The following is a 20777-nucleotide window of genomic DNA, read 5'->3' on the forward strand; positions in this document are numbered from 1 at the left end:
GTCACTGTTCACAGTGACTTCATCTGCTAGCATGCCCCCTTCTAATGAGAAGATGGCCCTGAAGAGCAGAGTTTATTTCTTTGTATCTTAGGATGACTGGCATCCCTTTTGAGTAAAAGACACAAGGAGCTACGTACAACCAACATCTTGTCCAGTGAAAATGTCATTTCTTTTACAGAATGACTACTTAGGAATTTTTCCTCAAGTGGCTTTAAATAGTTTACTCATGATTATGCATAAAGTTCTTAGCATACAACTGAGCATCTAAAATGAAGGCAATAATATTGTTTGCAAGAACAAAATACTTATGAAAAGTTATAAAGAATCCCTAGAAAGTTCTTCATCAACCCATTGAAACTATTATTTCATTTTTAAAACAAGTTCTTCAGGGTGGGGTTTTGCCATTTGGCATGTATAATTGATCTGTAATAATCAGGATACCCCTATCAAAAATGGGGTACAGAGCTAAACAAAGAATTCTCAACTGAGGAATACCGGATGGCTGAGAAACACCTAAAGAAATGTTCAACATCCTTAATTATTAGGGAAATGCAAGTATTTCCTTGCATCCCTGAGATTCCTCCTCACACCAGTCAGAATGGCCAAGATCAAAACTCAGGGGACAGCAAATGCTGGAGAGAATATGGAGAAAGAGGAACACTGCAATGTTCCTCCATTGCTGGTGGGATTGTAAGCTGGTACAACCACTTACAGTGGAAAAATCAGTTTGGCGGCTCTTCAGAAAACTGGACATAGCACTACCTGAGGACCCAGCTATACCACTCCTGGGCATATACCCAGAAGATGCTCCAACATGTAATAAGGACACATGCGCCACTATGTTCATAACAGCCTTATTTAGAACAGCCAGAAGCTGGAAAGAAACCACATGTCCCTCAACAGAGGAAGGGAAACAAGGAGCAATCCAGGTCTGATAAGCAGCTGTGCTGGGTTCAATGAGAAATGCCGCACAAAGGCACAGGCTTTGACCACTTGGCCCTCGGTCCGTGGCACCATGCAATTCAGGGGGTTCAGCCCATGCAGCCTTGCTGCAGGAAGTATATCATGGGGGTGACCTTGGAGTGTTTAAAGTGTCACCCCACTTCCCGTGACCTCTGCTCTGTGCTTGCCTTTGAGATGTGAGTCCTCAGTCTCCCCTCCTGCTGCCAAGCTTAACCTCTGCTTGCTGCCAGGCTTTGCATGCTCGCCATGGTTGCATCCTTCTGAAACCAGATGCTCAGATAAACTCTTTTATGAGTTGTCTTGGTCAGAGTGCTTTGTCATTGCAACAGAAAAGTAGCTAATAAGCTAAGTAGGAAGATAAGACCTCAGCAACACTTTTTAGTATTTGACGAATCTGTTCATCTAGCATGTGCTTTCTTTGAGTAACTCTGGCGAAGGCATTCACTGGATCTAACCAATAGCAAAAAAAAAAAAAAGATCCATCTATTACTTGGAAAACAAAGATTAGACATCACTGAACATGGTACCACAGAGCTAATGGCCCGAAGGAAATAGCTACAGAGAATGAACTAGTAATCATAAATGTACTGTCACTCAGCACTGACATCTCTCAGCTCCAGTCCAGAGATCCATATTGATTAGGTCTTAGAACCAGGGTGGAGACACAGCCAAGTACTGTATCCCTCAGAAGGATGGAACTGAAACATCACGTGCTTGAGGGCATTGTGGATTACACAGCCAAGCTCAAGGCCAACTGAACTAGACAAAGGCATATGTCAAAACCAAGGGCTGCAGTGCTTACCGTGGACAAGGTGATGGGCATAATCCTGAGCACTGAACCAACCAACCATCATCACTATCATCATCATCATCATCATCAACAACAACAACAACAACAACAATCTAATGGGAAACAAAGGAGAAAAGGGACATCCTCATCTCTCTCTCTCTCATAGGAGTTTATCAAGACAAAGAAATAAATCATGAAAATTCTATGTAACATTATCCAGTTTATGTCATATTAATGATAACTTTCTTCTGTTATCAGATTTTATTCCCCAGTAAGTACGGGCTTGTATACAAGTACTTTGACTTTCGTTCCTTTCTCTGTGATTAAACACTAACAGGCAATGATGCTGACTTGCTATGCATTTGGATTTATAAATGAGGCTGGAAACATTGCAAATAATCAGTCTACTATAAGAAATAAATGATGAATTTTCTCTGTGCATTAAACAGACTGCAGGCATGCAACGACTGAAGAAAACAGACACTGAGGCAGGCTAGTCAACAGATCACCCAGAGCCCAGTGCCAAGTGCTCAGCCTCTCAAGGGGAAGAATCTGAGCCTAAACTCCACTTCCGTCGCCTACTAGGAAACCTTCTGTCACTTAACCTCAATGTGCTTCAATTTACAGGCTGGTGTGAGGCAAGGAGGACTTTACGTGTTAGTGTGTTAGCGTGTGCTGGGTACAGAATGGGCACCTGGCAAACGCTGGCTGCTGGTGCAGTGACTTGCAAATCAGTTGTACTTCCTGTGTAGGGGAAGAGGAAGTTAGAAAAGGAAGAAATATTTTGGGAAAAGACTCTTAGCTTCTAAAAGCCATCTATAAAATTCATGACAATTTGACACTGTCAAGACTCATTTCAAAATATGACACATTAAAAATGTTCCTGGAATCTAAACAGCCCACTCACTGAAATTATATTGTAAAAGGAAAAAAATAGTAATTCCACTATATTATAAATAAAGAATAGATGACACCAAATATGCACACCCACCTGCTGAGTCACTGCGAACACTGTCCCTGGGTTGGGACACACCTGAGTGACATGACTTCCTCATACGGGTCTCATCACAATTAGAAATGAGGTGCTGTGCCAGCCTTTGAGGCCAGCAGCAGCAGCAGCAGCAGCAGCAGCAGCAGCAGCAGCAGACGCCTCGACTTAATTCTCATATGCCCAGAGAGTTTACACGAATTCATCATGCTAAAGTAAACAAGCTATGTATGTGTCTTCCATCATCACAGAGTCGGAAGGACTCTGCCGACAGCAGGCTGAGGAAGGCATTGGGCTACACAATGATGGTAGCTTTGGTATCGTGCTATAGCCACCCTTCATGCGGACAGCTATAGAAAAAACCAGGATGCTGGGGGCTGTTTTCCCCAGTAGGGTTCCAGAGCCTTATCCTTCTGTCCTAAAGGTGACAGGCATGGAGAACTCCCTGCCTGAGAGCACCAACCTCAATGACAGGAGTTCCAGGCTTCTCAGAGAAGAAAAGATTGCTTCATGCTGTAGCCTGACAAATTTTTTAGTATTATTTATTTATTTATTTATTTTCTATATTCTTTGTTTACATTCCAAATGTTTTCCCCTTTCCCAGTTCCCCTCTCCCCATATGTCCCATAAGCCCTCTTCTCTCCACCCATTCCCCAATCACCCCCTCCCATTCCTCTGTCCTGGTACTCCCCTAAAATGCTGGATCAAGCCTTTCCAGGACCAGGGCCCTCTCCATCCTTCTTGGGAATCATTTGATATGCTAATTGTGTCTTAAGTATTCAGAGCTTCTGAGCTAATTAATATCCACTTATCAGTGATTGCATTCCATGTGCATTCTTTTGTGATTGGGTTACCTCACTTAGGATGATATTTTCCAGTTGCAACCATTTGCCTAAAAATTTCATGAATTCATTGTTTCTAATTGCTGAGTAGTATTCCATTGTGTAAATATACCACATTTTCTGTATCCATTCCTCCATTGAGGGACATCTTGGTTCTTTCCAGCTTCTGGCAATTATAAATAAGGCTGCTATGAACATAGTGGAGCATGTGTCCTTATTGCATGCTGGGGAATCCTCTGTGTATATGCCCAGGAGAGGTATAGCAGGGTCCTCCGGAAGTGACATGCCCAGTTTTCTGAGGAACCGCCAGACTGATTTCCATAATGGTTGTACCATCTTGCAATCCCACCAGCAGTGGAGGAGTATTGCTTTTATTCCACATCCTCGCCAACACCTGCTGTCTCCTGAGTTTTTAACCTTAGTCATTCTGACTGGTGTGAGGTGAAATCTCAGAGTTGTTTTGATTTGCATTTCTCTAATGACTAAAAGTTACCAGTTTGTAAAGTAGGGAAAGGAAAAAAATAATGAAGCATGAAACATATACCTATGTAAAAGTGTGTGTCTTTTCATGTCAGGTTTGAGGTGCGCCTATAATCTTAGCACCCTGGATACTGAGTCAAAGATCAAAGGCAAATTTGGGCTACATAGTGAGTTCCTGGCTAGTCAGGGCTATGTAGCAAGGTCCTGTTTTGAATAAAACAAAGAAAATTAAACAAAATGTATGTTCTGAAAGTGAAGGAGGAATAAGTATTGAGAAAAATATGTTGATAGAATAAAATAAAGTTAATGAACATTCTTTAAAAAAACACCACATACAACACTACCTCTGCGGGGGGGGGGGGGGTATCGGAATTTTATACTCTGATTCTTGAAAAATTATGGCTATAAAATAGCCAAATATGCTAAGTCTGTAAGAGCATTCTGCTCCTACTTTCCTGGCCGTAAGCAATCTGGCTAACTGCAGCCTGGGAAGCCGTGATAAATTTCTCTGTCTAGTTAAAATACGCCCGTGCTGTGCATAGCTTGGCTGACCACACTGTCTTGGTTCCAAGTTCTAAACACGAGGTCATTTAAATCAATCCTAAACTCTTTACACAAAACCACAAGGAAGACAGTTTTGGTATTGGGTCTCTAAGTAAATTTAACTCAGCTGTGGGGAACTTCTATGAGAAAACCAAAATGTAGCTTTTACAGTTCCCAAACTAAACTCTTAGTTGATTTTTTAAAAATTTTACTCTGTTTTAAGACTTATTTTTATTTTTATGTGAGTAAGGGCTTGCAAGTATGTATGTGCACCACACATGTGCCTGGCCTGCGGAAGCCAGATGAGGCCTCAGGTCCCTTAGAACTGATGGTTGTCAGACATACGGTCCCTTAGAACTGATGGTTGTCAGACATACTGTGAGGCAGCCATGGGGGTGCTTCAAGGGAATCCAGGTCCTCTGGAAGAGCAGCGAGTGCTCCTCTGAGCAGCGTCTCTCCAGGCTCCTCTTATCCCACTCTTGCTCTGTTTTCCTCTCTCTGAGTCTTGGTAGAACATACTCTATTTTTAATGACTGTTTCACCTGACTATCATAGACAGCTTTTAATAAATTTTTCATGACCCAGAATACAATAATATAGAACAATAATTCGATTTAAACAAGTCTTAAATGGTCAACTTCTGGAGTAAAATAAGCAGACACTGGAGATGCGCCCATAGTTCATTTCACCTTTATCAAAGTAGTATTCTAAAACTCTTCGGAAGAGCAGGAGTGGTAGGAGCTACATAATATGTGGTCTTTCAAAACACACTAAAATAATCTGAGTTTAAAACTCCAGAATAATGTGAAGATAAGCCAAGACAAAGAGGAAAGGTAAAATCTTATTTGTGTTTCCAAATCCAGAGAGTTTTGTAATTAATGATATAATATCACTCTGGGGGCCTCCTACGGCATCCTTGGTGCATACAGTTTTCACACGACACTTCGGTAGCTGAGTCTGAACACTTCCGTGCCATGCTGAGCCTCACTCTGTGTTTCCTAAAGGAAACTGACGTAAGTATTCTGCACTGATGGATGCAAAACAGCTTTGTGGGGGAAAGCCCAGCAAAGATTGCTTGGAAAATATTAGCTGGAACAGTATTAATTTGGAGAAGAAGGCTTCAGGGGCTGTTGAATCTTTTAGAACACAACTTCATCAGTCAAGTGTTAAGACAACATGGCCAGCGTGCGATAGAAATGAAAATAGGAAATGAAGGGGAAGCATCCATCAGGAACCGGGGCTCTTTCTCCAGCTGAGACCAGTGGTTAACTTCCTGCAGTGGACTTGAGCTCTGCCATCAGGCCATGTGAATTCAGGAATGTTCAGGAGGTGACACCAAGGAAGTGACAGGGGGTGGGAGGGGATGGTGCCTGCTTTTACCATCCCCTTGTTGGTGGTACCTCTCCTTCTCAGTTCCAGCTCACCTCCCTTTACTCTATGCTCTTTCCCACAAGTTTGACTCCTGTAAGAAGAAAGGTCCACCCACCCGCCTCTAACACACCCACCTCCTCCCACCTCGACCCTTGCTTGCGTCCACCAGGCTGAGCCGTGCCATCAAGTACGATTTGGGGCATCATCAGCTGTCTTTCGTTTGTTCCTTTCTTTGGCTCTCACAGAAAGACATTGGGCTTATGTGTAACTCGTAGTGCATTTACACATAATCTATAATGCTTAAACTCCACAACTTTAGTGTCATTCCTTTTAAAGGAGTGGAAAACGACCATTCTGGCCAGCAGTAAAAAGGAACTGTAATTATCATGGGAACTTCAGTGCAGTGCTGCCTTTACTGCTGCTGACTGCTAAGCAGAGGTGTCTTTGAATGGTATATCTAGTGACAAAAACAGTGTGGTGGCTCAAATAAGAATGGCTCCAGAAGCTCATATATTTGAATCCTTAGACACCAGGGAGTGGCATTATTTGAGAAGGATTAGGGGGTGTGGCATTGTTGGAAGAAGTGTATCATTAGGCTTTGAGGTTTAAAAAGCCCATACTCAGTCCCCTTCCCCCCACCCCCGTGTCTGTGTCCTCTCACTGCCCCTCCCTTTACAGACTAGGATGTAAGGCTTCACTACTTAGCACTACACCTGCCTGCCACCATGCTCTCTGCCATGATGATAATGAACTATGCCTCTGAAACTGTAAATTGAATTTTTTCTTTCATGTGAGATGCCTTGGCCATGCTTTCTCTTCATAGCAAAAGAACAGTGACTAAGACAAAGAGTGAGATTAGACCTGATCTTTGGTTTGAGAGATAAACTAATTTCCTTTCTGTTGCTATAATAAAAGATGAACCAAAAGCAACATAGAAGCAAACAATTTATTTGGCTTATACTTTCTGGTTATTTCTGGTTACAGTATATTGTTGAGAGAAATTGGGTAGGAACCTGAGGTAGAAACCATGGAAGGATGCTGCTTGCTAATCCACTCGCAGGCTCATTCCTAGCTAGTCTTCTACTTGCCTAGAGAATGGTGCCACCCACAGTAGGCTGGGCTCTCCTATATCAATCAAGATGGTGCCCCACAGAAATGCTCATGAGTCAATCTGATCTGGGCAATCCCTCCACTGAGACTCCCTTCTCAGGTGACTCCAGAATCTGTGAAGGTGACAGTTAAAACGAACTAGAACAAAAGGCTCATGCTTTTTTTTTATATTTGGTAAAGAAACTAAAATTTCACATAACCAAGGAACAGATAGGATGAGACCTTTCACACTAATTTCATAACGCCTAAGGGAATTCTTTAGTCCAACAATTCTGTCCCATGGTCAGACCCAGTCCTGACCCACAGGGTATGGCAACCTTCCAAAGAGAACAGTCTGGCTGTTTTTTTTAAATAGACATAAGGCTAGTTTCAAAGTCATTGGCAGTTCTAAGAAGCGTGGGTAACTAAGATCAGGCTAGTAGTTACAAAGATTGACTACTCTATAAAGTATGCTCAGTAGTGGCAACATGAATAATTATTTTTCTGCTGGTCTGGTGAATGGACAAGAGGGATCAGAAGTAATCAAGTCACTGAGGTTTTGGCCAGACTGCATGATGTCAGGTCAGGGTTCATTCAGCACAGCCAGGGTAAGTCCATTGTTTTCCTCTGCGCCATTCTTGCTTGGAGAAGCTCACTGCTGACTGACCATACTCTCTTTCATCTTCAGTTTTTACCAGCTGTCAAGCATCATTTTTCCAACTTTATAAAGAAATTTAAGGAACATTGCATTCTGGCAGAGATATCAAAGGCAGAGATGTTTGCCTCCAAGAAAGCTCATTCACTTGGGGTGAAATGAGTTCATTTGTGTAGAAAATTAGATTTATATAATTTGATTTATGTGCAACAGTGTGCACATTTCCTGTTTTCTACTTTGAGCATTTTAACACTTCAAGTTTCCCCCCAAGGACAGATTCTTTCGTTCTTGCTAATGTATCTCCTCTCCCTTCTCTGGCATTGCCTCATCACACTTAAAGCCCAAACTGCCGCTAAGCAGCTAAAACTGCAAAACAGCATTATCATTTCTTCTTTCTTTTTCATGTTTATTTATTTTCCTTTAGAACAAAGTCTCACTATGTATAACTGACTGACTTGAAACTTACTACATAGACCAGCCTGGTCTCGAACGTACAGAAATCCCTTGTTCTATCTGGCAAGTGCTGGGATTAAACACATACACCACTGCTCCCAGCTTTGGTTTCTTCTTTCTTATGATAAAAATAAGAAGAGATGTAATGCAAAAGAAGCAGTGTTACTTTAAAAAATAAGATTGAGGTTCTTAAAATATGATATTGATGTTTTTAAGATGTGATGCATTTTGTAAACAATATCTCTGTAATTCTCTCATTATATAAATACAATGTTTAACAACAAGATTGTTATTACTGGACATTCCAAATATGATGAAACAGTCCTGCAACATTAAGCAGCATATGCTGGTGGTTGGTAGTAGAAACCAAAGCATGACTGACTCCTGAGCCCAGATTATTTTCACTATGCTATTTCATCTTAAAATAGAAAGTTATAATAGCAGCTAATCCTTAGCTGGAAGTTTATATGAGATGAAATGCGATTGCCTTTCTTTATTACAAGGTATGCATCACCTCATTTAAGCCCTATAACAACTCCATAAGGCAAGAATACTGCCATCTCAGTTTTATAGATGAAGAAACTAAGGATAAGAAAATCTAAATAATTTCTCAGCACATAGTTACAAAGAATAGGGCACTTGCATCTTGATTGGAATGACAGAGAGTCTGTGGTCTTCACTATAAGGCTGTACTGCATGTAGGTGTAGGAAGGTTGTTACATTAATCAATCCACAAATACTTTAACTTGAATCTTATCATTAAGACTTACACTTCAGAACTTGAAAAATACTGCTGAGCATGGTGGCACACACCTTTAATCCCAGCACTCAGGAGGAAGAAACAGATAGTTTCTTCCTCTGAGTTCCAGGCCAGCTTGGCCTACATAGCAAGTTCTAGGCTAGACAGGGGTAAATAGAGAGACCCTATCTTAAAAACAAACACAGGGGGAAGGAAGAGGGCTTATGGGACTTGCGGGGATTGGGGACCCAAAAAAGGGGAAATCATTTGAAATGTAAATAAAAAATATATCAATAAAAAATAAAATAAAAATTAATTAATTAATTAATTAAAAAAACCAAACAACAAAGAAACCAAAAAACCCACAGAAACAGATAAAAAAAATCTGAAGAATACCAGTAACTATATGTTGATCAAAACAAGCATAATGAATACATTAAATATAAGTTAGCACAGGTAGACAAAATTATGAATATTTATCCATTCAAATATCAGATTATGGCCATCCTCAATTCATACTTCATTCACCAAATTTCTTCTCCATTATTTTTCCTCCAAAGACCAGTTTGGTCTTGTCCAATTCTACCCCCTTAGTTTTTCCTAAGCCCCACCTGCCCATCCACATAAGGTTTAGACACACATAGATAATGCACAAGTAGTACTTACCCATATTTACAGAGTACAGTAGGATAGCTCTATCATACAAAGACACATGAACAATGAGCATTCCAACCTCGACAAGTCCTTATACTTTCTGTACATTGAGGCTGTGGACTCCTCTGTTCACTCAGATTGCCCCAGATTGGCAGTGGCGGTAGACTGTATGTATTATCTAATTGTCTCCTCAGAGGATCGTGTCACCTGAGCCATTAGCAGCAGATGCCTGGTGTCCCTCTGTCCTGGGCACACTTGCCTTCCACGATGTCCCATGTTGGCTCTTCCCATGAGGCCAGTCACTCCTTCCTAGTCCGCTAAAATAATGTTTTTATTTTCCCCATTCTCTCCCTTACATTTTTTTATTTGATATGTATGAGTTTGCTTGTAGGTATGTCTGTATACCACGTGTGGGAAGCACTTGTAGAAGTCAGGAGAAGATATTGGTTCTCCTGGAGCTGGAGTTATAGTTAGGAGCCACCATGTGGGTGCTGGGAAATCCAACCTAGGTCCTCTGAAAGAAAAGCCAGTGCTCTTTATCACTGAGTCATCTCTCCAGGACCTCCCACCGAGAACTCACAGCAGAGTCTAATAACTCAATTTCTTTGCCAAGTTCATTTAGTTATGGCTTTCCTCTATCCTCTGAATGTCTTCCTAACGGTGTCTCTAGGCCAGTCTGTCTGCTGAAATCCAAGCCGTACTCAACAGCCGTTGATGGCATCTCTACTTGCATGACTAATAGAGATCTCAAACTTAATGTGCTTAATATTTAACTTGTACATTTCTCACACATCTATACCTCAATCTAGAAAAAATCACTCCTAACATGTAAAAAGTACTCAAGAAAGCTGTTGGCCCAGTCAGATGCTCAAGAGACCATGGTACTGATGGTTGACTGTCTGGCCCAACTTTCTCAAAGTAGCCTACTCTGAATCAGCTACCAAAACACAGAAAAATATTGTACTGTCCTCACAAATATTAAAGTTGAACTGTTCATAGGCTTCCAAATTATATAACAATATATGACAACAAAGATTATAATTATTTTGTTGTATCATAATGTATATAAATATTTGTAATTTACAATCACTGGTATGTTGGTTCTGGGATATTTTGGTTTAAATAGCATGTTCTAAAATGATCTAACAGTCCCTCAAAACTAGTACAAGATAGGCTGGAAAGATAACCCAGTAGTTAAGGGCACTGGCTACCCTTCCAAAGGTCCCAGTTTGGCTCTTAGCACCTGGTGGCTCACAACTGTCTAGAACTCCAATTATTCCAGGGGATCTGACATCTTCATCTAGCCTATAGAGCCACAGTACACATGCGATGCCCAGTCATACATGCGGGCAAAACATTCATACACATAAAATAAAAATATACTTTTAAAGGTATTAAAAAGCACATAAGAAGCAAGATTTAATATTCTACATCTGCCTATAGCATCTGCTTTCAGAAACAGCTTTATTGAGATCTAATTTATATACTGTAGAATCAGCCCATAATTTTAATTATTCGGCTGAATGGGTTTCAGTACACCAACAGTGAATGGCCAGTCCAACAATACAGTTTTGAACCTCTTCTGTCATTAGTCTCTGCTTCAACCTCCAGCCCCAGGCAGCTACTGAGTCATCATGACAGATTTGGCCCTTTTGGAAAGCTGATGCAATTCAAGGGTCCTCCGAGTTTATCTCACCAAACATTCACATGTGTTATTTTAATACTAAAGCAGCCATCAGTGATATACTTTAGACAATGAACATGAGACCGAGAGAAGTTATCCAATCTGTCCAAGGACAAACAAGGGTATTTTAGCTTGCAAAATTAACCTACCTATAAAAGCATGTGAAGGTCCAGAACAGAATACAATGAATATGCAGAAAGCCATCATCCAAAACAAAGCAGAGAGGAGGAATGGTACATTAACTTGATTTAATTCCATCCTTACCACAGCACCAGTGAACCCTCACAGAGAAGATGGCCTATCTGGCTCAAACCTGAGCTATGGGAAGGTGCGCACACTTGACCTTGGGACCAAAATGACAAATTTTCTATCTCAACCTCAAGGAGCAACACTTATCCACAAAAGAGGCAAATGGACACAGCGAGAGACTGGCATGTCCTCCAGTGCTGACACCTAAGATTAGTGTATGAGACCACTGTGAAAAATTATACAGCCAAAGCTAGAAATATATTTCTTTAAGAACTATAATTTCTCTTTTGTACCAATGTAGCAAACACTGACTATAGTTTTAATTGTTTAGTTGGGTGACCATTTGATGATAGTATGGTATGAAAGACAGTTCTTCATTCTTCAACTAAGTGATTATCAAATACAGATCAGACACATTCCAAAACCATCCCACTCCTCCAAACAATGCAAATACAAAAAGCCCTTCTGGGCCCTTCTTCCACCCTGGCCTTAAACTCAACCCCTAAACTTTCTCCTGCCTCTATGTCCCAAGTCCTGAGGTTTCCCCCTCATTATTTTACAATGTTGATTTAAGGAATAAGATTGTACAGTCTACTTGAAATATCACTAACTACAGCAACAGATTCCCTTTGTTGAATAAATCATTTCCATCAAGAGTCTGATGAAGTAGAGATGAAAACCAGATGCTCTGAAAGTTTCTATTCCTATACACCCCCATAGCTTTGATAACCACCAGGAGAATAATGTCAGAATTTACAGGATTCCCTCAGGCTGAAAAACAAGATGGAGGCCTCCCTTGACTGAACCTCAGGTTCCCGTTGCCTGTCACTGCCAAGAGTGAAGTCACTCGCAGCCAACATGCAGTTTTTTAAAGCGTTGTGCAGCAAAGGCTGTTCCTTAGCAACCAATGTCCACAAATGGGTTTCCAAGGAAACCAGAAAGCCCAATTTATAAAGCTATAAAACAAAGCAACTGTAAAGGCAACATTAGACACAGAAAGTGGCTATTCTTATCATCACTACTGACTACCCGACAGCAAAGTGGTAAAAATGGTTTATTTTTAAAGTTCAAATGCAATAAACCATTGTTAAAAGCATGCCACTTTTGATCCCTGACTTCAGCATCTTGCTGGACATTTTCAGGATTCAAATGAAAGGTATCAAATATATGTATGTGTAAAAAAAAAATGGCTCTTGGAGGTGACATGTTTTTAGAATCATCTACAAGGTACAAAATTATTTCCAGATCCCAAACATAATTCTGTGCACTTTACTCCTATGTAAAATAAGACCTCTGTGGCAGCATGTTCCTGCTGGTTCTAACAGAGCTGCACTATAGCTTTCTGAACAGCAGATTTTTCTCACAGGAGAGGTGATAGATAGTTGTGCAGAAATAGGGGGAAAGACTGAGGGTGACTAAACATGGGGTCATACATATGCCACACCTGAGTGTTTCAAGAAATCAGCCACGTGTGCTATCGTTTCTTGTCCTAGAGTTCTTGCTCTAAGTAATAGCAGAGCCAACTGCATTGGAATCCTGACATTTTTAGATTTTAGAAATAAATAACACAATCTACGTATCAAAGGTGGCTTATCCCTAACAATGGGCTCTGAACCTCTGGCCACGGCCAGCCCATCAGTAATCCTGCAATATCATGGACATGTGTTTGCAGCAATGAGAGAGAGAAGGATGACTTCAAAGGCTTCACATCACCCAGTGTCAGTTTTACCAAGAAATGAGGTATGGCAGAAAAAGACCTGATGGTTTATGTTTCACGTGATGAAGAGGTGCTGGAAAAGAAAGAACAGAGTGGAGGAACCCAAGAAAGGAAAGCAGAGAGCTGGACAAGCACCACGTCAAACCACACCGAGGCAGATCCAGGCAGAGACAAAGCCGGCTGGAATAGTTGGCCATGCCGTGTCAGAGCGGGTGTTAGGGATTATGCATAAAAACCTTCCAGGACATCTGCAGTTCTCTTACATGGGCTGAGGCTAATAAAACACTCAGGAAGTGCTCATCAAGGCCAGCAGGAGTGGGTCTGATTTGTCTGTTTCCTGTAGGAGACTAAAATTCAACCATGTTCTAACCTTTCCCAGACATTACTCATACTGGGCTATATGAATCCTGTCTGAAAATATTCTGTACAGAAATACACACGTTTTTGCTTCTTACTTTATCTAATAATTGGCTGTCTTGGATAAAAATATATCAAACACCACTTCTAGTTTCCAGTCGCACTACATGTATTTCTCCTATTTTTCAAAAGAGGTATGTATGTGTGGGGGTATTGCTGATTTTAAATCAAGGGTTCTCAACCACGGGTGATTTTTGCTTCCAAAAGAAAACTGACAAGTTCTGGAGAAAACCTGCTTTATACAGTTACACAGATGGCTTGGTAGTTTCTCATTGCCCATATCACGAAACAAGTATTTAAATGGACACCAAACTTAATGTAACATTAATTAAATGGCTAAACCAAAAGCAAATTTTAAAAGAAAAGAATTAGAGTTGGATAATTTTTGACACAATGAAATTAGGAATTTAAGGCGAAGCCAGGCAGTGGTGGTGCGTCCTTTAATCCCAGCACTCAGGAGACAGAGGCGGGCAGAGCTCTGTGAGTTCCAGGCCAGACTGATCTGCAAGATGAGTTTCAGAATAGCCAAGCCTACACAGAGAAACCTTTTCTCAAGAAAGAAAAGAAAAGAGGAGAAGAGAGGAGAAGAGAGGAGAAGAGAGGAGAGGAGAGGAGAGGGGAAGGGAGGGGAGGGGAGGGGAGGGGAGGGGAGGGGAGGGGAGGGGAGAGGAGAGGAGAGGAGAGGAGAGAATTCAAGGTGATTTAAATACATTTTCTCCCAAGTTGTCTTTTTCCTTATACATTGTTAAATATATAAATATATAGTCTGATACCTCAAAGGCTAAAAAGCAATGTAAATCTTAAAGACACAATCTTTTTACTTGATGCATTACTGAATAATATTTTGGTCACATTATAAAATATAATGAAACAGGAAATGTATCCAAAGTTACATTTAAAGAAAATTAAGTTCCTAGATCTTGTAGAAGACCACCCATGGTTCAAGAGAAAATAAGCAGGTTCGGTGGGTTTGAAATGCAGTTTAATAGTTTCAATTTAAAAGTTATGCATAATACAGCCTTTGAGGCTGGCACTCAGCCTTAGAAATTGCCTTGTCTACCTCCCGAGCACAACCCTCCTGCCTCACATGCCCAGGAAGTCCTTATGGTGCTGTACAAAGGGAATTTTTCCTTATACATTGTTAAATATATAAATATATAGTCTGATACCTCAAAGGCTAAAAAGCAATGTAAATCTTAAGGACACAATCTTTTTACTTGATGCATTTCTGAATAATATTTTGGTCACATTATAAAATATAATGAAACAGGAAATGTATCCAAAGTTACACGCCAGCCATTCCTGCCATATGCATTTACTCCCTCCTTTAGGCTGACTTCACTGTCGCTTTAACTTACTTCATTTGGTTCATTGCCAGAGGGCTGCAGACTGGGAAGTAACTAGAACACTATCTATAGTTGTGTGTGTGCATGTGTGTGTACATGTGTGTGAAGGTATATGTGAGCGTATATGAATGTGTGAGTATGTGTATGTATGTGTGAGTGCACGTGCATGTGTGTTTTTGTGAGTGCATGTGAGTGTGTATGTGTAAGTGTGTTGTGAGAAAGTATATGTGTATGAGTGTATTATAAGTATAAGCATACAGGGTATAAGTAGGTGTGAGTGTGTAAAAGTGTTTGTGTGTAATGTGTGAGTTTTTGAGGGTATATATGTGTATGTGAGTGTATATTTGAGTGTATGAGGGAATGCATGTGTGTGTGTGTGTGTTTATATGTATTAGTGCATGTGTCAGTGTGTATGTGGGTGGGTTTGTGTGTGTACATGAGTGTGTGTTTGTGTGAGTCCATGTATGTGTGTATGTGTGTTTGTGAGTATGTGAGTATGTGAGTATTAGTGCACGTGTGTGAGTTTGTGTGTGTATGAGTATGTGTGTTTGTGTGAGTGTGTGTATGTGTGTGAGTGTATGTGTGAGTGTATGTTTATGAGTGCATGAGTGTGTGAATGTGTTTGCAAAGGTGTGTTTAAGTGTGTTAGTGTTAGTGTGTGAACATGAGTTCATGAGTGTGTGAATGTGCGTGAGAGTTTGTGAATGTGTGTGAGCATGAGTTAGTGGTGTGCGTTGATAGAGTCCTGAGTGCTGGGATTACAGGTGTATATCACACAGGTTTCCAAACTAACCTCACATTTGCTAGAGTCAGCTAGAACAGGAAATAACAGTTCTAGAAGGCCAGAGGTACTCAGAGCGTGCAGTACCTTGCAGACCCAAGCGTGGAACACGAAGCACATCAACGACCAAGGCGGGCAAACCTCTCATCTCCAGCAGTGCCATCTTAGCAAGTGCTTGGCGATGCCATTTGTCACTTACGTGCTCTCAAGAGTACAGACAGGAGTTGTGTTCCTCAAAATGGCCTGATGGTGTTACCACCTCCCACACTCCCAGAAACATCAGCCCAGCAGCCATAGCACCTTCTGTGCTCAGATAGCAGGGCTTCCAACAGTGAGGAGAAGGCTGCGAGACACCAGCGAGGGCACTGGTGAGCAGGGCGCACCTGCTCCGAATGGCATCCCACCCAAGGCTCTTCCACCCAAACAGTGAGACATCCGCACAGCATGGGCACCGTGCAGTCACAACCACACGCCGCAGGAGAGTGCCCACTCACACAGTGAGCGCTGCAGACCCTCCTAGTGGCTCACCGTAACAGATGAGGACTGTCCAACACGGAACCCTGCAGCCCACCCCGTACAGTACCCTGCCCACCGCACGCTTTTGGACTGTGCTAAGTAGCCTGTTTTCCTTCTGCTCTGATGTGAAACACGAACGCTTCCACCAACCCACCAGAGCCTCACTGAGGCCCACGAAGGGGGTCCTCAGAGGAAGCCTGAGGGATGATGCATTTTGACATGAGCAAGGCTGGGCAAAGACTCGAAACCAACTGGCCCGTGGGAAATCAGCAAAGCCACTGTCTCCATGGGTCCCTGACTCAGAAGGGACGGCAAGGCTTTCCTGGGGAGCCTAAGTGTTTGTGAACTGACATTGGCCAGCGTGTGCAGAGAGCAGCAACTGCAGCTTCCTGCTCCCAGGTGTTTACAGCCTGAGCCAGCTCTCCTACAGAGGCCTCCCACCAAGATGAGCTGGTGCCTCCTACTGTGCTGCACTGAAGTCAACCTTGTTTGCTGCAGATTAGAGAATGAGACCTCGGCTTCAACATATGTGTGTCTCTGTAGTCCCTGCCTACTCTCACAGCCCCTAGCTGATGCCCCCAGACCCAAGCCCTTCTCTACTAGGCACTTGACATTTATGGAATGCACTAAAAGTATCTACTTTCATTTGAGAGACGGTGGAACATGGGCATAATCCCAACAGCACGGAAGCTGGAGCAGGACGATTCTGAGTTTGAAGCTAGTTTGAATTATGTTCTAACACTGTCTTGAAGAATGAAAAGTGGCCAGGGAGGAAGAGAGAATGCAGAAGGAGGGAGAGAGAGTCAGGAAGAAAATTAGATTAGACAAATCGCTGAGTGGGATGAGTACCAGGTTCCAAAGCCCTGTTCTATCTTTCACTCCCTCCCTGTTTCCTGAGGCTCAAAGGAGTAAAGGAGAAGCAGATGGTTGTCCTTAGAAAAAGGCAGCAGCTGCCTCAGAAACCCACTCCCGATGCGTCAAAGCTATGGTTACAAGGAGTGGGCTCTCTTCACAAAAAGTTTTTTTCTTCCAATATCTTTTATGCATAAGAATCTGAAATCTCAGTTGAATTTTCCAGCTACCTGTTTGGTGTCAGTGTATCCACCATTACAAACTGTCCAGGAGAAAGGTAGTTAGGAGGTGTGAAGAGTCTAGTTCTCATTAGACCATAAGAAAGTGTTCCGTTGATGGAGGAAAGTGCCAAGCCATTAACAACATGACAGTGTCTTCTCACTGCCTCTGGACTTCATCTCTGATCAGAGGCTTTGATTCCCACATCAGGACCATAAAGGGCTAGAAAGCCCTCTGCTTCAGTTCACTAACAAAGCTGTGCTATAGCTGCCCCTGCATTGGGGGCTCTATAGCAACAATTCCATCGTTAAGGTTAAGGCTTTGCCAGATCCCTTGTAGGTTCAGCTTTAGTTCTCAGTATGAAAGACCAAATACTAGCTAAAATATCAATGCTGGGGTAGAAAGGACAGACTGCTGGCACCTCTGTCCTCATTAGCTGCTGCTTAGTGCCCATACAACAAACGGGCTGATGATCACTAGCCCAGATGATGAAGATTAATATTTAAATAGTGGTAATAAAACATCTGTTGACTGAACTGTCTACTGGTATCCATGTAACCATCAAAACACGGAGACTTAACACATTTGGGCTAGTGTTCTCCAAGAACCAGTGTGTGAAGGTTTGGGTCCCAGGGGAGCACTCCAGTGAGCCATGGGGCCTTTAGGAGCAGGGCTGGTGGGAAGTCTGACCTCTAAGGTGTTTCATGAGAGCCCAGATCTTTGTAGCCTCCCTATTGCAAAGTGGTTGGTGATATCAGTGCTTGTTCTGCCGTACATCCTGCCTCATACGTCATACGTTATTGGAAACCCCAAAACAGCAGGCCTCTTGATTGTGCAGTAGATATTCCAGAATTATGAGCCAAAAAATTAAACACTTTTCTCTTCAGGTACTGCCTTGGGTACTTCATTACAGGAACAGGAAGCTGGTTAATGCAATACTCAGAGTCTTAGGAGGATGGTTCAGTGAGATTAAACATGGAGTCAGTGGTAAAAAGAAGGCAATGGTGTCATTGGCATTCCTACTGTAGTCTATAATGTATAGTGGTAGGGAGGCAATGACCATGGAACGCCTGTGGCAATGGTCTTCCCTTTGAGATGGTTTTAGATAGTTTTTTTTTTCAATAGAACAACTTAGAGAGGAGGCATGGTGTCCCATCTGCCTAGGAGAGCCCCATCTCTCCCTACCAGCAGTCCAGGAAGACAGATCTCCACTATACTCTGTTTATTTTATTAAACATGGAATTAAACAAATTGAGCCAACAGGTTCATCCCCCCATGGATTTCTCTGTGATCTTTCATTATTTTTTGTAACTCAGTTAAAATGAGCCGGGAAAATAATAGAAATGGATAAAATTGAGATTGCTCTTTCTCAGACAACTGGTTTCATCGAAGGGGAAAAATAAACTAAATTTATTTGTTTTCTGGCTAAATAGGATTAGGGCAAACAGACATTTGGGATTAGGCTATCAGAAATGACAAGTCAGATAGTTCCTGAGGCATTCAAGAACAGATGCAGAAATGTCAGGAACCATTTTTGAAAGTGGGCCTGACAGAAGGAAAGGGCGAGGAGGGCCGGATCTAAGAATCGCCAGGCAGACAGGAGCTAGACGTGTCTTATGCCTGTTTCTTATCTGTAGACCATTAACGATGCTGGACTGGGGACCTGGACCACAGGGACAGCCAGAGTGTGTTTTACTTTCCAAATGATGACTGCACATCACTGGACACCTAGGGCTCAAACCTTGCAGCCATTTCCAAAACGTCTATGCACAGTATGTTAAAAAGGAAGGACTTAACAGAAGAGACAAGACACAAAAATGAAGTTCTTTTTTTAAGGCCTCCTGCAAGAATCCCTAAGCACAGGCACAGAAAGAACAGGAGTCTAAGGGTGGGGGCTGAAAGCCCAGATCTGGAAATAGTTCATCTATTTTGAGATTTGTCCTGAAGAGCTGTACTTTACACGCAGTTAATTACACCTGTGGTAGCTGCAGTCGTGTTACCCGTTATGCATGTCCCCACTAACACTCTACCAGAAGGAGGCCCACAAAGGATGAATACAGAAAAGGAGGGGGGAAAGCATGTGTCTAAGAGCTAACATGAGATTAATAAGCTAATACAAATTTGTCCTCGCTAACACTGGTGACAAGCATCCAATCTACGTTTTAAGTATTCCCAGGATAGACTTATATTGTCTCATCAAAAATAACATTAATATCCCGTTTCAAAAAAATTCTTAAAGTCATTTAAATCAAGCTGAGACTACAAAGGAACTGCATGAACATAAATATTCAAAGATTATAATCTGGATTCTTTAACCGAGAACAATTTCCAATTACTACTTTACTGTCAACAATAACTTACCAGAAATGATATTTTTCTGCATGTCAGGAACCACTCTTTACTTTAGTTACATGCATTCATGTGTTTGTGCAGGAGAGAGGGAGAGAGTACGACATGCACTGAAGAACAGAGGAAAACTTGCTGGAACTGGTTCTCGCCTTCTACCTTTTGAGTCCCAGGAACCCAAGTCAGGTCAGTAGAAATGGCAGCAAGCACCTGCTGAGTCATCTTACCAGCTCTAAATACCCACCTCTAAAACACCATCATGTAATTAAAGCCTCAAATAGTATATATAAATTACTTAAACAAACCAGCATTTACCAAACCAACATAAAGGCAAAGTATTAGCTAACACAGCATCAGTCAGTAGCCCCACTGAAAGCCAAGTACTTGTGTCCCCAGACCTTTCTTCTCTGTTTCAAAATAATTTATTTACAGAACAGTCAAACCTCTAGAACACTCTATAAAAATGTTAAACATTTTTGATAATTTTAAAAGAATTATCTTTGAACTTCAAGTATATGTATGTCTGTATGTATGCTCACGATGTGTCTGCAGTTCCCACAGAGGGCAGTAGGTGGTGTCAGGTCCCCTGGAACTGGCGTTCCACGTGACCATAAACTGTGTGATGTTCCACTAAGTTAGAGAAATCAAGATGGATTCAAGTCTCTCTTGAATCCATTACCTGTCACACATTGATACTTGACTCCATTTCCAAGCAATAACTATACCTACAGTGTGTAAGGAATATTAAATGTCATGTCTGGAATGTATTCACACACTAGATGTACTTCACCATCTTAAAGATGTATTGCTTGAAACAACATGTTGAAGAGGCCAGGACTGCACCCATTGGGAAACCTGAAGCCAGGAACATGGTCCCTCTAAAAGAAAAACCATATGAGAAGAAAAATGGAATATCTCACACTTATTGGAAACTCAGATTAAAAGGGTGGGGCAGGGGGATGTGGGGATGCTGAGACAGAAGCCAAGGGTCCCTCTCTAACCTTCCTGCCGAGCAAAGCATGGACCTTTGGTTTTGATCAAGAGTGTGGGGCAGGCTTCGACAATGTCAGCTGAACAAGCACT

At 41.8% G+C, this 20777-nt stretch overlaps 1 protein-coding gene across 5 annotated transcripts in view; it reads right to left on the reverse strand.

Annotated features, from left to right (window-relative positions):
* Positions 1-20777, reverse strand: part of Dclk1 (doublecortin like kinase 1) — a 309975-nt gene that overhangs the window by 244092 nt on the left and 45106 nt on the right. The window lies entirely within an intron of this gene.

The sequence above is a fragment of the Apodemus sylvaticus genome, chromosome 4 (assembly GCF_947179515.1).
Source record: "Apodemus sylvaticus chromosome 4, mApoSyl1.1, whole genome shotgun sequence".
NCBI classification, from domain to species: domain Eukaryota; kingdom Metazoa; phylum Chordata; class Mammalia; order Rodentia; family Muridae; genus Apodemus; species Apodemus sylvaticus.